Source organism: Numenius arquata, chromosome 1, assembly GCF_964106895.1.
Source record: "Numenius arquata chromosome 1, bNumArq3.hap1.1, whole genome shotgun sequence".
NCBI lineage: Eukaryota > Metazoa > Chordata > Aves > Charadriiformes > Scolopacidae > Numenius > Numenius arquata.
In genome coordinates, this window is record NC_133576.1 from 137009169 (window position 1) to 137029901 (window position 20733).

Genomic DNA, 20733 nt, shown 5'->3' on the forward strand with positions numbered 1-20733 from the left:
CTTCATTAAATGTATAGTGTTTCAGTACACGAGGCTACGTGTTTAACAGTCCACTGTGCTGTATCTGATAAAACCAGTTAATTTTTTAGGAAGCTGATTTGAATTTAAAAGTAGTTATAGTATCCCGGTGACATACCACTGAAAATTAGAGCAAGCCAAACCCTGCTTTTCCTGATCCTGGAGCTTTTATTTATTGGCTGGGAAACGCGGTTTTGAGTAGCATGCTGGCAAGTCGTTTATGACTATGGCAGATAAATGTCTCCTGGGGACTTTGGCAGCAGGGATTTTAAAACGTTTAATAAGTAGCAACAGCTTGTGCGTGGTGGGACAAGAAGGGGAATGTTGGAATCGACCCTCTCGCTGTTTCTTACACGGGCTCGAATTAAACGGGGAGCCCGGTTGACTGTTAGCCGTGGAGAAGGGGGAGGTTGAATGGAAGTGCCCACTACGGAGGGGACCAAGTGCTTTAATAAGAAACTGCTGACAAAGTCACTGGGCGTGCTAATGTAATTTGTATTCACATAACCTCTGTGCTCTGGTATTTTCAAGAGTCCTTGAAATTCAAGGGAAGGTGGAGATGAGCTTAGCATCCTCTCCCCTGTCTGAAACAGTCCTGTGGTAGCACGGGCCATTCCTGCGGGCAGAGGTGTTACCCCACCTCTGGAGCTCCGGCTGGAGGTGGCCAACCCTGCTCCCAAGCAGACGTTCTCTACCACACTGAGACCTGCACGTATCCTGACTCTAAGAGCTCTCACCGTGTCTCTCTGGGAGCATCTCTAGTCCTGATTTTATTTTATTTTTTATCCCATCCACTTTGATTGTTGCTTCCAAGTTCTGCAGAGAGATAACCCGAGACGTGCAAACCCATGCCAAGGCTGTTTCCTTAGTCGGAGCCCTGCAATGCACCCGTGTCCCCAGAGCCAGCTCTTCTGCGCTCCCACCACCACCACCAATGACATCCTCCAACACAGCCTGACCCCTGCCTGCAGGCTCCAGCCCCCAGGATACAGCAGGGGTGTGTGTTGGGCACGCATTTCTCCAGCAGCAAAACCTTGGCAGCCCTGGCGCGATGGCGGTTTCCCTGTAGACACCAGCTGCCAGCTCCGTCTGCCTCGCCTGTCTGTTCCCCAGCGCTTGCCAAGGAGGAAGGTGATGGGATGGAAAATCACCCAACAGACTCTTCCTCCTCCAGTTCCCAATCCCTCATGCCCTTTGGCTGCGTGGCCAGAGTTTTGGCGGCTGCAGACCCATGTTGACCCATGTTGGGGCTGACCCATGTTGGAGCCACCTGCTGGGTATGGTCCTGATTTTCTGGTGGTCCCTTCTGCTTACCACGAGGGTGATGTTGGTGGTGCTGTAGCCCAGCGCCATACTTCAAACCGCCCCTTGCAGCTCGCAACCTTTATTACTTTGGCAGGAGTGAATCGCAGGCAGCTGGGCCGGGAAGGGTATCCAGCTCCAGCAGAGCTGGCTGGGAGAAGAAGCGTTGGCCAGGCCAGCTCTAGGCTTTGGCAAGGGAGCAGTTGCTTTGGGCAACTGCCTGCCAGGGATGGTTAAAAGGCCATGGCATTACCGCCTGCATTGCTGGTATAAAACACTTGGCAAGCCTGGGTTGCCCTGAGGATGCACTGGTGGGGATTAGGGGCAGCGTTAGCCAAACCAGCAGTTGCCACCTACTCAAAGGAAACACCATCCCTCTTCCAGGGCTACCCAGCTCCCTGCTTCCCTCTCCCTGAGTTACAGCAGGGACAAATCCCTCCCAGAACCTCAACCTTGCAATGGCTTTCAGTGTCTAAAACAGCACGCACCAAGCAAAAAAGAGCTGTAGGACACTGGGTCAAAAGGCATGAACCCCAGTGAAGACCTGCTCAATGTGCATCCTGATTATACTGCTCCTGTCCGAGCGGCTCCCAGGAAAAGTGGTGCTTCTACATCCATCCCCGTCCATGTGTTACAATGCTATGAGGAGCAGCGCAAGAGGACACGGGCCACATTTCCACGCAGCCAAGGAAAGGGATTGGAGTGTGAAACGTTCCTCCTGGAACCCTGCCAGCCTGAGACGGCACCTTGACAGCCTTACACAGACTCTTCAGGTTATTACACGAGCTAATGACTTTGAGGAGTTTACCCATTTCTCAAGAGTCTTACGGTCCCGCCGCACACGTAGAGCACGCCTGGACCCGGGAGCCATCCCGCTCTGTGCCACGGTGAAGGCAGCCCAGGTTGCATTTCTCAGCATCCTCAAGCCATGGTGGGATGCGACTGTTCCTGGCTGCCCGCCAGGTCTATGGGGGTCTTCTCCTGGCATGGGAACTACGGACATTATATCAAAAAAGGGGGGAAAAAAATATATATGTAAAAGTATATATATGTATGTGTTGCTCTTCTCTTTATCAAAGCCTTTAATCAAAAAATTTAAAAGGGATGGGCTGTCTAGTGCTGGGGACAAACCTGTCCAAAGACAGTTCATGAATTCTCAGCCTCTGTGAAATCTTCACCCTTTCCACTTTACCTAGACGGCAAAACTAGAAACAAGCATTTTCAGTCATGAAGCCCTAAATTTCCCCCTTCGTTAGTGAAAAATGCTTTTTTCTGCAGGACCTCAAGTGCATCCCCGTGGAAGTTGCAAGAACGGGCTGTGAACACAAAGGGATGTGCCCTCCCCCAGAGACTGCACTCTGCTGTCCACAAGCACTTCCACTCAAGGGGTGGCCCCACAGGTCTTTCACAGCCCTTGCCTTGCCCCACTTCCCTCCCCATGGGGCCTTGCTGTGGCTCCCCAACCCTTCTTGCTACCCCTTCAGGGTAGCAGATCCTCACTTCTGGAAGACTGGGCAGTCCTGGGTGAAAATCCCATGGTGCTACCCGTGATGTTCCATTGCTCTAGGTCCTCTTTCGAAGGCCAGTTGCAAGCCAGAACATCTCCAAGGGAAAATGTCACTGTGGCCTCATGTGCTTTTATGGCTTGACTTTGAGAAGTCACTATTTTCTTGACTCCCCAAAAGAGGGACACACTCCTCTACCAAAAGGAGTTTCCCTTCAAAATGCAAAGGCATAGCTTAAATTACTTTGAACCCCTGGGCTTGTCTCCAGGCCAAAGGGTGGTGGGAAGGATCATGGTCAAGGCTCACAGCTCAGAGGAGAAAGTCCAACAGTCTGGAGCAGGGGCTGTGGTTCCAGGGGTGAGCAGTGGGTAAGAACCAACAGCTCAAGCCCTCAATAGCTGGTGCTGGTACCAAAACATGCTCTGTTTGAAGGAACAACAGTGATGGGACCAACTTGCTGTGGCATCCAGACTTGAGTCAGTGCCATGAGGGTTCTGCAGCTGAGAAACATCCCGCGTGCTCAGCCCAAGGGGAGAGGAGCAAGAATAATTTGGCATCGCGAGAAATGCTGCAGCGTTTGTTTCCTCTGAGCTCTTTATTTTATTTTATTTTATTTTTTCCCTTTCAACTGAAGATTGGAGCTTGGAAAAATCATTAAGCAGCAGTGACCAGAGGGAATCATGCGGCTCATCATATCTTTGTCATCACAGCTATTGATCAGAGCCACGATGAAAATGGGCCAACAGCTCTAAACAACGCCAGGCGAGAGCTGATGAGACGAAGGTCGTTAAGAGCCCTGACGCTTGATTCGGGTTTAAAAGACACAGATGATTGGGGGCAGTCCCTGAGACACCATTTGGCCATAACTTAGAAACAGTGAGGGATTTCTGTAATATATCTGCAGACGCTTTATTGAGCGTAGGGACCGGCGTGAGATTCTGCTCAGTCTGTTATACAGACAGCGTAAACAGAATAAATCAAAACTGTTTAAAAAAAAAATAATAAAAATTCCAATAAAGTACTTTTTCAGCTGCGACTTGTAAGTGTCACCGTGATAGATGGCAGTGCAAACCATTATGCAAAGACAAGGCTCTTAACATGAAATTTTAGAATTCAATTTTACGATTTACAGAGAGGGCCCCCCTCGTATTTTCGGCACAGCAGTCTGTTCTGATTCAATCTCTGCGTAATTGAAACCAGGGCCAGGGATCCCGGTTCGTCCTACAGCCGCTTTTTAAACGGGGAGGAGAAACAAGCACCTATCACATTAATAATGGGGCTAAAAAGATTGCTGTGCTCGTTAAATCTTATTCACTTTAGCTCCTCGCTCTGGCGGCGCGGCTGAACCTGGGAAATATGGATGCCGTGCCTTCGTGCCGGGGCTGGGGTTTGGTGGGATAAAACCCGGCTCCCATTTGGCAGGTGGCATCCTCCATCCCACGGCAAGCATGGCCCGGGGCTTTTTTTGCTCCTGTTGTTACAGGACAGCAAGTTTTCCAGCATCTCTTTTTAATATAATCACTCTTTTTATTATGATCACTAAATGGTTAGATATTTGAATCCCCACGTTCTGCTGAAGAATTTTCATGAGTGTTATAAAAGTAAAAAAAAAAAAAAAATCAACCCAGCTTTTTTGCGGTTGGTAATTTTTTCACCTCTAGGGTACATTTAAATAAAATTACTCGCAACTGTGGAGCAAACTTTACGCAGAGACCGTGGGGAGATGTCACACCCTGTCCTGGGCCACCCGTGTCGCTCCTGGATGAAGGGCCATTGTGTGTCCTGGGGGCTGTTCCCCGTTGTGTTTTTCCACCCTCTGTGACCCGCACTGGAAACGACCCGGCCTGCCCAAGGGAAACCTCTTGTATCACTTGCCTGCTTTCCTTTAATTACCATAAAACCGTGTGTTCCTGACAAAGTATTACATGGCTCAACTGTTAACTCCCATCCCAGAGGTCAGTGCTTTCTGGGCAGGGGAGCATAGAAAACCATAAGTGAAAATTAACTAAATATATATATACATATATATATATATATATATAAAATCTTTTTTTTTTCCTCAGAGCTGGAAACTGTTCAAGCAAACAATGGAACTTTCCAAAAAGAAAATTAAAACTTTCAGACCGTTTGCCGATGTTGTTGAAATAACCAATCAAAGAATCACACTTTTCTATTAAAAAAAAAAATAAAAATAATGTTTATTTTGTGTGAGGACTTCTAATGCAGCTCCAGCCGAGAAGAGGACTTTGTATCAAAGCTGCATCTGTAAGCCCAGCACTGGAGACTCTTGTCATTACCCTGTGTAATAATTTTCCTGAAGTCTGGAACTAATTTTTTGAGAAATTTTTTTTCTCGACACTTTGTGTTTCTAATACTGTATTCTTGACTGTGTAAATACAACCAGGCTGTAAATAAGTGCAGATGTAGATACCTTCTAGGAAAAAAAGAAAAAGTGAACAGACAGAAGTGACCGTGTGTAGCCTTCGGTGACAAATAAAAGAATATTTTGTGTTTAAATAGTGCTGTTTTTTTTTTTTTTCTGTGAAATGTTGAATTTCTTCACCTCGGCTGTTTTGTCCTTTCATGGGAGATGGACCAGGTGCAGGACTTGACCAAAAATTCCCCCCCCTCAAATTTGCACTTTCAGGAGCATCCCCCACTGTACAGGGGGTGCAGGGTCACAAGTGCCTTCAGGGCTTTGCCGATCCAGGAGGTAATGCCAGGGGTTTGGAGCATCCCTGATGCACTGGGGGAAGTCCCCATCCTAGCAGAGACATAAGCAAACTGGGGAAACTATATTCTGCACAAGAAAAATCAAGTTATCACCACCACTCCCCCCCCCCCAAAAAAAAAAAAATTAGTAAAAAAATGAAGATATCATTAGATTTTGTGATACCTCCAGTGGAGATGTGCATCTGACCCTTCTTCATCTGGAAGGAGAAGAAAAGCCACTGCAGCACTTGCCACAGTGATCCAGGGAAACCCTTGTGTGATCCTTAATACCGCCTGGTCCAGCCCAGCCGGTGGCTTGTTCTGATCCTTTTCCTGAAAGAAAAGAGCAAGAATAACTTCAGAAAAACATGGCTAGATGTGTAATGAGGAAAATATTCTTGCATGGTCCTTGGGGACAACCTAATGGGAAGGTGAAGCATAGGGTTGGGTGGTAGTCACTGGAGGAGAAGCGGGGAGTCCCTCCGTGCTCTCCAAAACCAGGTGAAATTGGGTCTTTCAGGACTAAAAGTAAGGTCAAGCATCACTAGGTGTAATTTCCCTCCTCTGAAAGGAAGTGTCTGTGACAGGGCAAATAAATGGCATCTCTTTCTCATTTGGCACTAAACAGAGCCAGAGGGACCAGTTCAGACATCTCCCTACACATGTCCTAAGTTCGGTGAGAAGAGTCCAACTGCTGGTGGATGTTAGCACATAGGAGGTTTCCCTTAGGTTTCTACCTGGTTTTGGCCATTCCTGCTGGGATGTTATCCTCTCCACCATCAACATATGCTTCGTTTCAGGGCCAAGTTTCTCAAAGTTCAGCTTCCAGCCACCAGACCTGGTGCAGTTTCTCCAGCCATCCCACAGAGGAAATGTCGCCCTGCCACCAACCAAGTGGTGTCACCAACATTTTGTGCTGTCCCTTTGCTACCCTGAGCAGGATAAACTCCTGCATACTTATGGCATGAAGTCTACTTCCCAGCTGCAAGATATTTTCAGTTTCTCCATCCTCTGGTGTGTTTGTTCACCTTTCCTTCAGCATGAGGATTGCACTCACAGAATCACAGAATGATATGGGGTGGGAAGGGACCTCTGCAGATCATCTAGTCCAAACCACTGCCAAAGCAGGTCCACCCAGAGCAGGTTGCACAGGAACTTGTCCAGGTGGGTTTTGAATGTCTCCAGAGATGGAGACTCCGCCACCTCTCTGGGCAGCCTGTTCCAGGGCTCTGCCACCCTCAAAGTGAAGAAGTTCCTCCTCATGTTTAGATGGAACTTCTTATGTTCAAGTTTGTGCCCATTTCCTCTTGTCCTTTATGAGCACTCACCTTGTTCATAAAGGCAGGGTCTTGCTCCCACACTCATGGGGGATTTTTAGCACCAAGGAAGGTGTTGGTCCCTTCTTTCTTGCCATAGAAATTACCTATTGAGACAATTACATGAAGACCTTGACGTCCTCCCTGGAGCCTCTGGTTTCCCGTGGGTCTGATTTGCAGCCTTTGCTCTGAGGCAGAGGCATTGATTTGCATCGGGCTGTTACGTGCATTTTCCCAGGCTGTGCTTAGCCAGGGGATTCACATTACCCCGTGACAGTGACCTGCCCTCCCTGGTACCCAACATCCACCACTCGTTGTTCCACTTGCGGTTTATCATCGGGAAAGACCCTGCTTTATATCATTGATAACTATATTGAAATGCGTTGGACCAAGGACTAATCCCCGAGGGTAGCCAAGGAAACAGCAACATTTTAAGTTGTCAGTGAACGGGGTTTGGCTCTGCCTCGTGCGGTCATGCCAGATAAGACCAATGTTTTAATCAAAATATTATGGGTAGTAAATGGAGTGCTTTCAGGAGAGCAGCCCTGCCATGCCAGTTCAATACGCCAGAGCAGACTTATCACATCATGATTTTAATAGGGGCCATAGCCAGACGCCTCTGGCTTATCTTTCAGGAGACTGCAAGGAGACTCTCCTTGTTGTTAAGCTTGGAGCAAAGAAAAATTTGTCCTCTTCTACTCTCCCCATAGAAAGCAACTGAAGCCTCAACCACAGACCAAATCTCATATATAGTTGGAAAGTACTGAAAACAAAGAATGGTGATTATATTCAGATGGGAGAAATGGACACACGGAGAACACAAATTATGTGCCTTCAGGTGAGTCATCCCCACAGGTGCAAGCACTCCAGCCTGGAGCTGGTGAGACTGGTGGCCCTTCCCAGGGCCAGAACCAGAGCCACAGTCTGGTGTAGCACATCATGCAGCCCAGGTGAAATATTGGTCCTTCCAGGACTTTTTAGCTTGGTTGATGGGATATGCGCCCATGGAGCGATGCAATATAACAGCCCAGGTAGGTAGTTACCAGCTGCAGCAGCCTCCCATCCCTCCCCCACACAGCGTGGATATCGCACTGGGAGGCTGGGGAAAGTCCACGGTGGCAATCTAATGGTCCTGATGCCTTCAGCTCTCCTCCAGAAAGATGCAGGTTCAAGACACAAAAAAGTTAAGCCGCTGCTGAGAGCAGGGATGGAGTCTCTTTTGCAAAGACTGACCTGTTTTAAAAAATAATCTGGTTGTTAGTTTGATGTAACTGACCTCAGTCTTTGTCAAAACTTGAAAGGTCTGGTCTGGGCCAGTCACTGTTACAGGAGATCATTGGTAGAGAAATTTCCAGGGCAAGAGGAGCTCCTTTGAATGTAGTCTGTTGAAACAGGAGCAGTCCAGGCAAGAAAATAGTGTGAATTATTGTGATTTTGGATATTATTTCTTGGGTTCTGCCTGGAAAACTGCTCTCACCATCAGCCCCCTACATAAACCACAAGCCCAAGCTCGTCCTTCCCCTCAGCATAATGTTTGTAAAAACATGAGCCTTCCTAAGCCCTGCCAGCACATCCTTGTCAGAGGTAACTGAAAGAGGGGAGATTTAGATTAGATATTAGGAAGAAATTCTTTACTCTGAGGGTGGTGAGACACTGGAACAGGTTGCCCAGAGAAGCTGTGGCTGTCCCATCCCTGGAAATGTTCAAGGTCAGGTTGGACGGGGCATTAAGCAACCTGCCCATGGCAGAGGTTGGAACTGGATGATCTTTAAGGTCCCTTCCAACCCAAACCATTCTATGATTCTGTGATTTACTCAGCAAAGGATGGGGAGAAATACAGGAACATGAGCGAGTGCTGTGTCCTTGCATTTAATGACCCAGCTCATGTCCCACTCTTCGAATTAAATAAAACAGAACCACAGCCAAAAAAAAAAAGCTCTGTTGCTCAGGCTGCTCGAGCAGCTCCGAGTCCACTGCTTGCGTCACAAAGCAGACTTTTTTAACCCCAAGTCCAGAAAATGTTCTCTTACCCCAGGGGTGTCTCGGGCAGGGGAAGTCAGCGGCCAGATCATTAGAGCGAGTTTGTTCAGCAAAGCCAGTCCTGCAAGTGAGATGCTGCGAGCCAGCAGGACCGCGTGATGGCTTTGATTTCTGCCTCCAAGAGCAGGAGATGAGAGGGCTCCGTTAGCTCATCATTATGCTGTTATTTTCCATCCGGGAGATACTCGTGTCCTCCAGGAGTTTTACATAACCAGACCTCATCATCCACCATCAATCCAAGCTCCAAAACCCTCAAGGCCTAAATTTGAAGCCGGAGTGTGACAAGCCTGGCAGAAAAGCATCCTTAACAAGCAGGACTGCTCATCAGTGGTACAGAGATAATCAAGGCAGCGGGTTAATAAGCCACGGCGGGTCACGGGCTGGTGGAAGATTGTGCGAATACACTCTGCGATGCAGCCAGAAAGGCATTCATGAAATCATTTCTTCAAATCTTCCACCATGTGGTCCCAGATTTTAATGAAAAAATGGACTAAAACTGATTTGCAAATGAAGCATATAAAGAAATAAGGACTTTTTGGTTGTTTGCAATAACTGTGCTTCATACCTATGCTGTGTTTCCCATCAGAAATCTCCTTCCAGCTACAGAAAATATTACCTCCATTTTACAAGTGGGACAAATAAGGCACCGAGGTTAAATGTTTGGCCTGAGATCACGCAGTTGGGGGATAAATAATGAAAAAGCCACGGCTCAAAGGCCCTGTGCTACTCTCTCACTGGCGTGACTACTTCTGGGCTGAGTTTTCTGCTCATTTTATCTCATTACTTTGCCATCTGAGTTATGGAATTTTTAATTAGAGCTGCTCCCACACCCTCGTAATAAAGTAGTATTTAAAAGGGGCTGACTTCAGACTGCAAGGATCAAAGACTGTTTGGGAACGGCCCTGCTGCCCACCATTGGGTTGGCCGGGTCTCTCATCACTGTAGGTGAGCAGGGTCCTCTTCACACCAGGATGGGACTGAAACCCAGAGTTTGCTGCATTTCAGCCTCTAGTCATTGGAGAGGAACTGGCTGCTTTTGGTTTCCTGCGTGTAATCTTCATTGTAGTATGGAGCTTGTTTATAAATGGGAGCAAAATGTTCATCAACAGCAATAATTTGGAGTTCATGATTTTCAAAAAACTTCAGAAGTAGTTCAAACAACTTCCTTATTAGATGTCCAAACCCAGCACATGGCAGTCCACATCCACATGTAGACATGAACCAGCTCATGGCAGGGGTAGTCATAAGTTACCTGTTTCTATACCTAAAAAGCTTCTCTATTTATACTGCCCAGGATAAGCATTCTTGGGGCAGGAAGGAAAAAACACCAAACTTGCCAACAGTCAAGGAGCAGGTCCCAAAGGTAGCTCATGGGTCCACCTATCCCGAGGATCTCACTGACTTGCTGCTGAGACCTTCAGGGCCCAGAGGGTGACTGGAACCAAGATACAGGAGTTTTTTTCATGAGTAAATGTAAATACAACCCCTAGAGTTTGATGTTAGCTGGTGGATCTCAGTAATGCAACCCCTAGAGTTTGATGTTAGCTGGTGGATCTCAGTGATGCCTGGGTTTTGGTCAAGGGGCCTAAAATAGCAGCTGTAAGAGGTTAGACACCTTGAGAATGTCTTTTCCATCATTCTGGACATGTTCTGCACTGGGGTCCTCTTCTGTTCATAGCATAAGTCCTTTCTTGTGCCAGCTCTGCTTTGGTGTGAAGAGTTGGGGCAAGAGGATACTGCACATTGGCATCCCTCTGCCTCTCCTCCACACCCTCATGCTGTCCCTAGGTGTCTACATGCCTCTGGATGTCACAGCAGAAAAAGCCACCTCCAGCAGGTGTCCTGCTGTCTCCAAGTGAGACGGCACCAAGGATGGTCACCTACGTACCCACAGCTTTGGGAAACTGAGGGCTTCACACCTACACAGCATGCAGCTCGGAGTGCTGCTCACAGCCCACAACTGAAAACAAGTTGTATACTCACATAGAAATATATATATATATATGTAAAAATGTGTGTATGACTAATATGAGCAGCCACAAGATGGATTTTTCAGGTATTTATAAGCATTTAGGAGAATGTTCCACCCTTTCCTGCTCTCCCCCCACACCCACAAAGGCATACGCTCACCCCCACCATCCCTCCTCTCCTCCCCGCAGGTGTACTTTGAGCAAGCAAAGCACCGTGTGATTGCTCGGTGCCCTACATCCCCAGGTCTCGTCATCTGGCAGCTTTTCTAAACACGGCTTTCTTCCTCTCAGCAATTCTGTAGGGACCTTGAGAAATGACTGCAGCAAACATGCCCTGCCACTTCAAAGTTGGAGGCTGACAACTCTTGAAATGCACTTTTCTTCTTGTCTTTTTTTTTTATTTTTTATTATTTATTTATTCCCCTCACATGTCTAACAATGCCATCTGTGCTGGCACATGCTCTGGCTCTGGCCATGAACCTGTGCAAGAGAGTGATCCAGGTCCAAGGATGTTTTCTATGATCAAGTAGGGAAGAGCAGACCCCTCTATGAAAACCCTTGGGAAGGCATAAAAAGCAGTGCTGTTTTTACATTTTGCAACATAAAACTACTTAGAGATGGACAAACTCATCCTCCTAAATTTAGACTTCCAGCTGAAATGTGTAAAGGAAGGACTCACTGCCACACGCTCCTCTACAACCAACAGAGAACAGGTGATTGAGGTCTTAGGTGGGCTGGTGACTGGTTGTGTCTTCTGGCCATCTCTCCGCCCATGGGGCTATCCTCCTCAGGCAGGCACCTCAGGTAAGTGGATGAACTGGCTCTACAATAAAACAAAGTCAGCTGAACTTGATGGAGAAAACCCAAGCCAATCTTTTGAACTCAGCAATTCCATCTCCATCTTCCTTTTTCCCCTCCTGGAACAAGAAGTTAAATGCTCCCCAGCCTCATAGCGAGAAACACTCAGTGAGGAACTCAGGTTCTAAACTAGCCAACAGGATACAATTGCAAAGCCAGAAACACCTTTCATGAAGGTCCTCATTCAGGAATGGGCTGAAGTATCCATTTCAGCTGGGGCTGCAACGAGTATCAAAGTCCCACCAATACTTGCTCAGGCACCTTTATCTAGCTTGCTCTTATTTGGGTCTTTTCTCCTGCTCTGGCTGCTGTCTACCTCCTCCCCCCCAACTCAGTGTCTGTGATCTTCCAGTGCCCCATTAACACTCATTTCAAGCCTGTCTATGGATTTCTCAGAGAAAGGAGCCCATGAGATAGCATGCCACCCTTTTCTCAAGGCCTTTTCTGCTCCTCACACCACCATGACAGCAAGCAGGATGGGGGTGCACAAGAAGTTGGGAGGAGACACGGCTGGAACATCTCACCCCAACTGACCAAAGGGATATTCTGTACCATATGACGTCATGCTCAATATATAGAGCTGTGAGAAGAAGAAGGAAGAGGGGGACATTCAGAGTGATGGCGTTTTGTCTTCCCAAGTGACCATTACAAATGATGGAGCCCTGCTTTCCTGGAGATGGCTGAGCACCTGCCTGATCACGGGAAGCAGTGAACTAATTCCTTGTTTTGCTTTGCTTGCGAGTACGGCTTTTGCTCTACCTATTAAATTGTCTTTATCTCAAGTCATGAGATTTCTCACTTTTACTCTTCCGATTCTCTCCCCCATCCCACCGGGGGAAAATGAGAGAGCGGATACATGGTCCTAGCTGCCAGCTGGGGTTAAACCACGATGCACCCCCTTATTTAGAAATACGTCTTTTCTTTCCTTACAAGACCTTCTTCCTTGTGTTTTCAGACCTCATCCCTGTTTGTTTCGCTCCTTTTCACAGCCTCCAACAGATTTACATCTTTCTAGGCACGCAGCAGACTGCAGTCCAGCTGTGACCATGAGTGGACTGGTCAGGCTACGTGGTCTTACAGTCACAACCAGCACCTGAATTAACCACGGCAGCTGCACTCAAAATACCCTCGGAAAAGCTGACTTGCAGCGCAGCCAGCATCACTTTTAGACAGGCTTCTGTACGAGCTGCCATCCAAATCCCTTAGCTGATGAAATGTTAATGCTTGGTAATTTCTAAGGCTTTTGGTAGAAGAAAGAGGCTGGACGAGGTGACCTCCTGTGTCTGTGTTGATGAGCTGAATTTTAGCCTCCCGGTAACAGACCCTTCCTGGCGCTCTGCTGAAAAAAGTAGAGGCGAAAGGAGGTCAGGTAGAACTGGAAGGGAGAATTTAGTCAGCTTTTTGGCTGAACAATGGCAAAAAACTCACTCCAAAACTTTAGTTGATGATTGGGGCATGTTTGAAAAAATTTTCATCTTTTACCATAACTCAATCTTTGGAACTAAAAGGCTGTTATGGGACAAGGATTTCTTTAAATATCACTTAAAAATGCAAAGCACTCACATTCAGCAATCCACAAAGGAAAAAAAAGTCATGTTTTGACATTTCAAAAGTTTTCATGGCATGTTTTACCAAATCTATTCAAATGTAATTCAAATTCACAAAACATTTTGGTTGCCATGCATGTCACTTTGACAAGCATACTTTTAGTCCAAACACCGTGGTTGCCATCTCTCTCCTTCAGCCTCTTACCTGCAGAAGGAGGTGGGCAGAGTGCACTGGATCTTGCAGGTCCACCTTCGGGACCAGCTCTGCTCCTGGCCTTGGTTCACCACCTCGTGCAGTGATGCTGGGGGAGGGGGACCTGCTGGGGTACCTCTGATTGCTAAGTCTGGCTCAATGTCCACAGTCTCTATACTCAGTGTCCACAGAACAAATGCTGAACCCCAGTGGGCTTTACTTCAGTCCAAACCTAAGGGTTTACCTTGATGCTTTCTTCTAATATCATCTCCTTGGCACTCTGTGGGTGCTCCACACTGTGCCCAAAGACTAAACAGCGGTTTTGCTGGTGCTAAGAGATGGACAACCACCCACACCAGCACAGACGAGTTGGGCTCCATGGCAAGATCCGCTGGAGAGATCACGTACCACTCTGCATCACCCAGCCACAACCAGGGTCCTCAAACCCTGCTGCGGTAGCAGAGACAACGGGAATTTCTCCACCTCAGCTGGGAATCTCCCCCCAGCAGCAAACTCCATACAAATCACTTGTGGGGGCATGAAAATACCACCTACCCACCCCCAACATTTATGCCTAATGTTTGGAAGGGGCATAAAATAGCAGCTCTTGAGCAACGATTGCCCCTTTCACAATTTCTTCTCTTAAAAGAAAACCTTTCAGTGTTTGTCAGTCTGACTTCTGATATTGGCTGTGCCAATGGATCAAAGTGCCCTGATAATAAAAAAGAAATAAAATCAAAATATACGAAGGCTCTGGATAAATCTCTTTTTTGAAAATAATTTAAATGCAAAAAATATCATAGCTGAAGCCTGCAGAAAATGTCCAGTAGTCCAATTATTGGAGATAGGTTCTACATAGCCTCTACATTTTTTTTGAATATGACTTTATTTTGACATGATCTCTGCATTTTCAGCTGCTGGGAAGGAGAAAAAAATATCTTTCCAGGGCCATTCAAGATAAGCCATGTTTTCCTGTCTCTTTTGACTGAAAATACCAATGAAACTTCTTCCAGCACTATTCCCCATCTTCCTTTGGTCTCTTCTTATTAGTCTTATCATTTTAGTGCCTCCTTTGATATATAATCCTTTTATGTTGTGCGATGATAAATCAAAATAAAGTGCACCACTGAGTGATTTTATTGTTATTAAAAGGTCAGCCGTAAGAGGGTCGCATCCTGTCACATATCCTAGAGAATTCATGGGAGGTGCATTGAAAAAAAGGAGGCACCATGCTTCTTGAATATGTTTAAACACATTCAAAAGCTACAATATCCCTTCAGCTGAGCTCCGTGATGGATCATGCAATGCAGCATGGTTCAGGCAGGGCTGCAAAGGCTGCAAGAAACCCATCCCTGTCCTTTGGAGGAGTTTACGAACGTCATTCCTCACTAACGGGAACACTGAATTAATAACAAGGTCTGCTCATCAGGAAGGCGTTGTCTCTCCAAGTCTCTCAAAAGTGATCAGGGTCCATTATGCAGAACAAGAGTCTCCATTATCCCCACCAAAACTCCCTGCTGCCTGTCGCATTGCCTTGGCAGCATGGGACACTGGGGATTGTTCAGGGAGGGTTGTTTTAGGGACAATCATACAATCAGAGAGTGGCTTGGGTTGGAAGAGACCTTAAACATCATCTAGTTCCACCCCCACTGCCATGGGCAGGGACACCTCCCACTAGACCAGGTTGCTCAAAGCCCCATCCAACCTGGCCTTGAACACCTTCAGGGATGGGGCAGCCACAGCTTCTCTGGGCAACCTGTTCCAGTGTCTCACCATGCTCATAGTGAAAAATACAATAAACAATAAATAAAATAAAATAAACAATAAAAAATAAAATAAATAAAATAAAATAAAATAAAATAAAATAAAATAAAATAAAATAAATAATCAAACCTTCTTCAGAAGCCTTATCACCCTCTCTCTCACAGGGCACTGAAATGTGCTTGGAGCATCTCTTAACGACCTATCGATATGCTCTTCCTGAAAGTGTTTTTAAAATACATCACCACACCTTTTCCCATCACTTGCAGGAATGCTACAGCCTGATTCTGGAACAGTTTACTTGGTTCGTGTGATGCCCAGGAGCATATTCACCCAGAGCTTCAGATTTTATTCTTCTCTGTATTACAGAAGCACTAATCCAAAGCACTGCCAGGTCGAGGCAGAAGGTGCCAGGCAGCAGCTGAAGACAAAAAAAGGGAAGGTAAGAAAATGTAACACATTTTACATGGCTTCTTATTCCTTCCTCATCCTCTCCCTCCTTTTCAGCAAACCCACCTGAACTGGAGACCTCACAAGGGGCGATGTGGAAGGGAAGTTGGAAAATAAACGTTTCCTGACTATGGAGGTAGAAAAGGTGATGAAACGCTCCCTCATAGTTGGAATTGGCAAAAAAAAAAAAAAAAAAAGGTAGATTTCTCCCCCTGCATTTGGAATGTGTTCATTCCAAAAAAAAAATTGCAAAGAAGAATGAAGTTGCCCATGAATGCAAATCTTCCTTTTTTAGCCAGTTCAATTCATTCACTAAGGCTTTGGGGTTTTTTTGGTTTGGTTTTTTTTTGCTTTTCTGTAGGAAAAAAAAAAACAAAAACAAAACACAAACCAGGAAATTTTACTCCCAGTCTGGATGGATAAACACACCAGAAATCAATAACCAGAAGCAAAAACACTGACAGAATGAACTGCCAGGGAACAGGCGGGAACAGGAAAGTCAAAATCCCCAAATCCCTGAAGATGCTGAAGAGCGTGACACAGACTCAGACCTCCAGCCCTCCCGATTTGGGCTGCAGGAGGGAATCCACCCACCTTGCTCCTCCAGGCAGTGCTCTACCCCATTTCTGGACACCCAGCAAGACGTCTACCAGATGCATGCAAATCTAGCAGATCTCCTGCTTTGGACCAACCTCCAGAAATTGCCCAATTTTCAATGACTTGGCTTCATTCTCCTGCCTTCCGCCACCAGACGTGGTGCTCAGAGCTTCAGGAGTTCAGTTTCACAGAATCACAGAATCTTCATGGTTGGAAGGGACCTTTGAGATCATCGAGTCCAACCATACACACACACACAAAAAAAACAAACAAACAAACAAAAAACGCCACCAAAACCAAAAAACAACCCAAACCAACAATCTCGGGCACTAGAGCATGCCCTGAAGTGCCATGTCTACATGTTTCTTAAATACCTCCAGGGATGGTGACTCCACCACCTCCCTGGGCAGACTGTTCCAGTGCCTGACCACCCTCTCAATAAAGTAATTCTTCCAAATATCTAATCTAAACCTCCCCTGCCCCAACTTCAGACCATTTCCTCTGGTCCTGTCGTTATTCCCTTGGGAGAAGAGGCCAACACCCGCCTCTCTACAACCTCCTTTCAGGTAGTTGTAAAGGGCAATGAGGTCTCCCCTCAGCCTCCTCTTCTCCAAACTGAACATGCCCAGAGAGGTCTGCTGCAGAGAGATCCTCACTGATCCCCTAAAGGCTGGGACATCGTGTGCAAGCAAAGCAAGCAATGGAAGAAATTAGCAGTAAGGTGGCATATGCCATGTCCCCGCCAGTCATACATTAGCAAAGCACCCGGGCTGTTCGCACAAAACAAACACATCACGTGGTGTTTGCTCAAAAATGGCTTGGGTGAGCTATTAACACTTCATTAATACGTGATGAAAGGCAAATTTAGAGAGCTCCCCGAAGTGATTGAGAGCTCCAAGGGGCCCATAAATGAAATGATAATGTAGTGTAAATAAGGCCGCGCAATACAAAGATTGGGAATTAACCTATGATCTAATAAAAGCAGCTAGATATTACCAGAAATGTATTCCCCCACCTTCCCCAGTTTTGTGCAAAGGTAATACTGCGAGATTATAAATTGCAAGGACAAAATTTTCCACCTCCAGGAAAAAAAGGGGGAGCTGGAATAGAATAAAAGCAGGGTTTATATAGATCCATCAAATCCTCCTGCTTTTGGCTTTAGTGTTTTGGGGTTTTTTTTCTTCTTTTTTTTTTTCCCCCAGGACTATTTCTGTAGGGGAAAAAAAAAAAAAAAGAAAAAAAAAAGAAAAAAAAAAGATGGGGGGCAGAAAATACACCAGTATGCAGGGGACATAGTTCTGACATTTCAAAAATTGGGTTTGATGTGTTGCTCTGGATTATTTTGAAACTGTATTGGTCCTTATCTCACTAAATATTTTACGGCTCTGCCACCTGAAATCCCTACAGGAGTGCCCATGTTGCCCATTAACTCACTCCGACAGAATTAGCCTAAGCAATATTGTCTGACTCTGGCCAATGACACCAAAAAAAATTTAGGCAAAGAGTGGACAGAGAGCGTAGAGAAGTCCATTAACAATAATATCTTTCCAACCATTGAAGAGGCCATTAGTGTTTGTGCTTATTTTTAGTATATTTGAAAAGGACTGAATGAATCCACTCTCAGCCCCGTAAGTACCTCTCTGCCTATTTTCAGGTATTTATTTTGCATCAGGATTTTGTTCCAGCCTTGAGGTCACTGTGCCACCAGCCATCCAGGAACATAGATAACCTTTCAGCATACTTGAACCCAAAGTTCTCACTGATCCTTTTCAGATCTGTTACATACAGTAGACATAGCTTCTTCTCCACCAGAAGTGATCAAAGGAGATGTCCATCCTGTCCACCATTAGGCTTCTGAAATATCACCATCTATTCAACCCATTGCACTACTCTCTCATTGCCGTCAATCAAGAGAAATTGGGCCGTGATCCATCTCATTCTAAGACAGATGGCTACATTAGGGCAGATGCCTCACATTCTGGAAGTGGCTTTTTCTCTTCACTGGCTATAAAGGGAGGTGAAGCTAAGCTCAGATGGTGGTTGCCGTTGGCTGCCATGAGTCTCACCCTCACCAACAACTCCTGGAGATGAACCTTGGCCATGTGCTCTTATCCCACCCAAGTGAACAGACTGGTGCTGTGGCCTCGCGGAAGATGACTGCATGGAAGGAAAAACTTAAATTATTCTTCAGCAGTAAATCTATTCCCTAAAAATAGTTTTTAGCAAGTAGCTGGGAGAAATTTTCTTGGAGGCTCTGTGAAGAGTCAAAGAAGCATGGAAACTTATGCGTCTTTGGGGGGAAAAGAAATTCCTGGCTCTCTGAAGGGATATTAATGACTAGCAGATGGTTAAGAGACTGGCGAAAATGGATATTTCAAGGATGCCATAAAATAGAAATACTCATCAGGCTACCCATTGAATTAAAATATTAGGTATTCTTTTTTTTTGGTGAATGGGATTCACCAGCACTGCTCTCTTCGGGCCAAGACAAGCAGGTTTATATGCCTGCCCCAGTCAAGGCCCTGGCTTCTACTCATGTGAGTCTTTACCAATCAGGTCAGTGGGCCCATTTCTCCCACTACTATGCTCCCATAGATGATTTTTCACAGAAATGCAATGTGAAGTATGTTTTTCATCACTTCTAGCCCTTTATACCCTCATTCCACATCCCTCTGTGTGTTGGCTAATGTGAGAATGGTAGATACCACCTGTTTCCAAACCTGGGATGAAAGTCTGGGGATTTTTTCGTCTTTCCACGAGCCAGTTTGGTTAACCTTTTTATTGCTATTGTCACAGAGATGAACAGTTATCAATAGCCAAATGCATAGCATTTGCCATGGCTTCTCTGGGTGGCAAGTCCTAGCAACAACAGCCTGCTCTTTATTAAGTCAAACGCACTCAGTTTTATTTCAATTGACAGATGTCTGGATATTTGGCAGAAAGACATGAATTGTATTCCCAGGGATGCACAATTGTGTTGAAATATATGTTAGTCAAAAATCTAGTTACCGTCACATAAATGCAAATGTCTCCTTCTTTCGTGATGAACTGCAGCTCGTCACATCCTCATCTGAATTAAGTCCATTCATTTCCTAGAATCGGGGCGGGGGGGGGAAGAGGAAAAAAAGGTTCAGAATCATGTCCAAAGCTCAGCAAGGCCAATGGCTGACTAGCAAACATCTGTCCCCTACCCACGCAAACCCCGCCAGGGAAGTGCAGTCTTCCCAAGTTTGAGAAAGGAGGACAGCAGCGCTGCTGGATCCGTGGCTGGAAGCGGTCCATGCTGTACACATGGCTTGGATGCGGGGAGCTGCAGGAAAGCCACCACAGTTTAACACCAACCAGCAGCTCGTGTTTTCATCCATTTTCTGTGCACACACTGCAGGGCTTATAAATCTCCACTTTACATCCAGAATATTCCTGGAAAACAGATTGCTTCTGACAAGGGTTTTTTTTTATTATTTTATTTTTGAAATATAGATTTTTTTAATACAACATTCTTCCATTGTGTTATATATTGCAGATGACAAACTTCCCAGCTGGTAATTTCCAATCATTTATAACACTGTCGTGAGAGTCCATATTTTTATATCATACCATATATCTGAAATACACTGGAAAATATAAAATTATATGAAACTGATAATAAATACATCTCAACAGACAGACACACACATGAGAAAACTTTCAGATTTTCTTCCCTGCCATATTATGTCTTTTATCTATTCTCCACATATCACTCTCTGAGGCTCTTGCTAGGAGTTTGCCACTGGGAAGCCAGCAAAAGTGAACAGCCTGTGCTAAACAGCCTCCGTTAGGTTACAGAAGCTATTCTGTCTTCGGCTCAGAAAAATCTCAGGCTTTCATGAAGCAAGTCATAAAAAAAAACCAAACCCAACCTCTGATCTTCAGCTGACATTGTCCAGGAACAAGTAATATACCCAATACGCCCTGGTTAGAGGGGCAGCAAGAGAAAGGATGGAAGCACAAGGCGATATTGGAGCACCTCTAGCAGCTGAGGTAAATTAACCATGCCCTCGTGGGCAAGATTTGAGACCCTCTGATGAGCCTGCGGTCGGGCTATGCATCTTCTGAAGGCAATCTTCCTCTGGAAAAGTGGCATCCTTAGATGGCCATATTTACCAGCTCTTAAAAAAACATTGCAACCAGAGCAGGCTAAAGAGCAAGCTTCACTAGCGAGGTACGTGCTTGGAGAAAGGAAAGGGAGAAGCATCTTGCTGAGAGCTGTTTATAGCCAAGTCATGTTGCATCCATCTTCCCCATGACCCCCTAGTCCCCCACAGACAATAAGGAGCACATCCTCAAGGTAAAGGAAGCCTCAATATTCCCATAGGAAACTGAAACACAGAGAAATCAAGTAACTGGACCGAGGTCATATAGAAAATCTGTCAGAGCATGGCAATGGAACATCAAGTCACGGAAACACAGAATGATAAGCAGTTG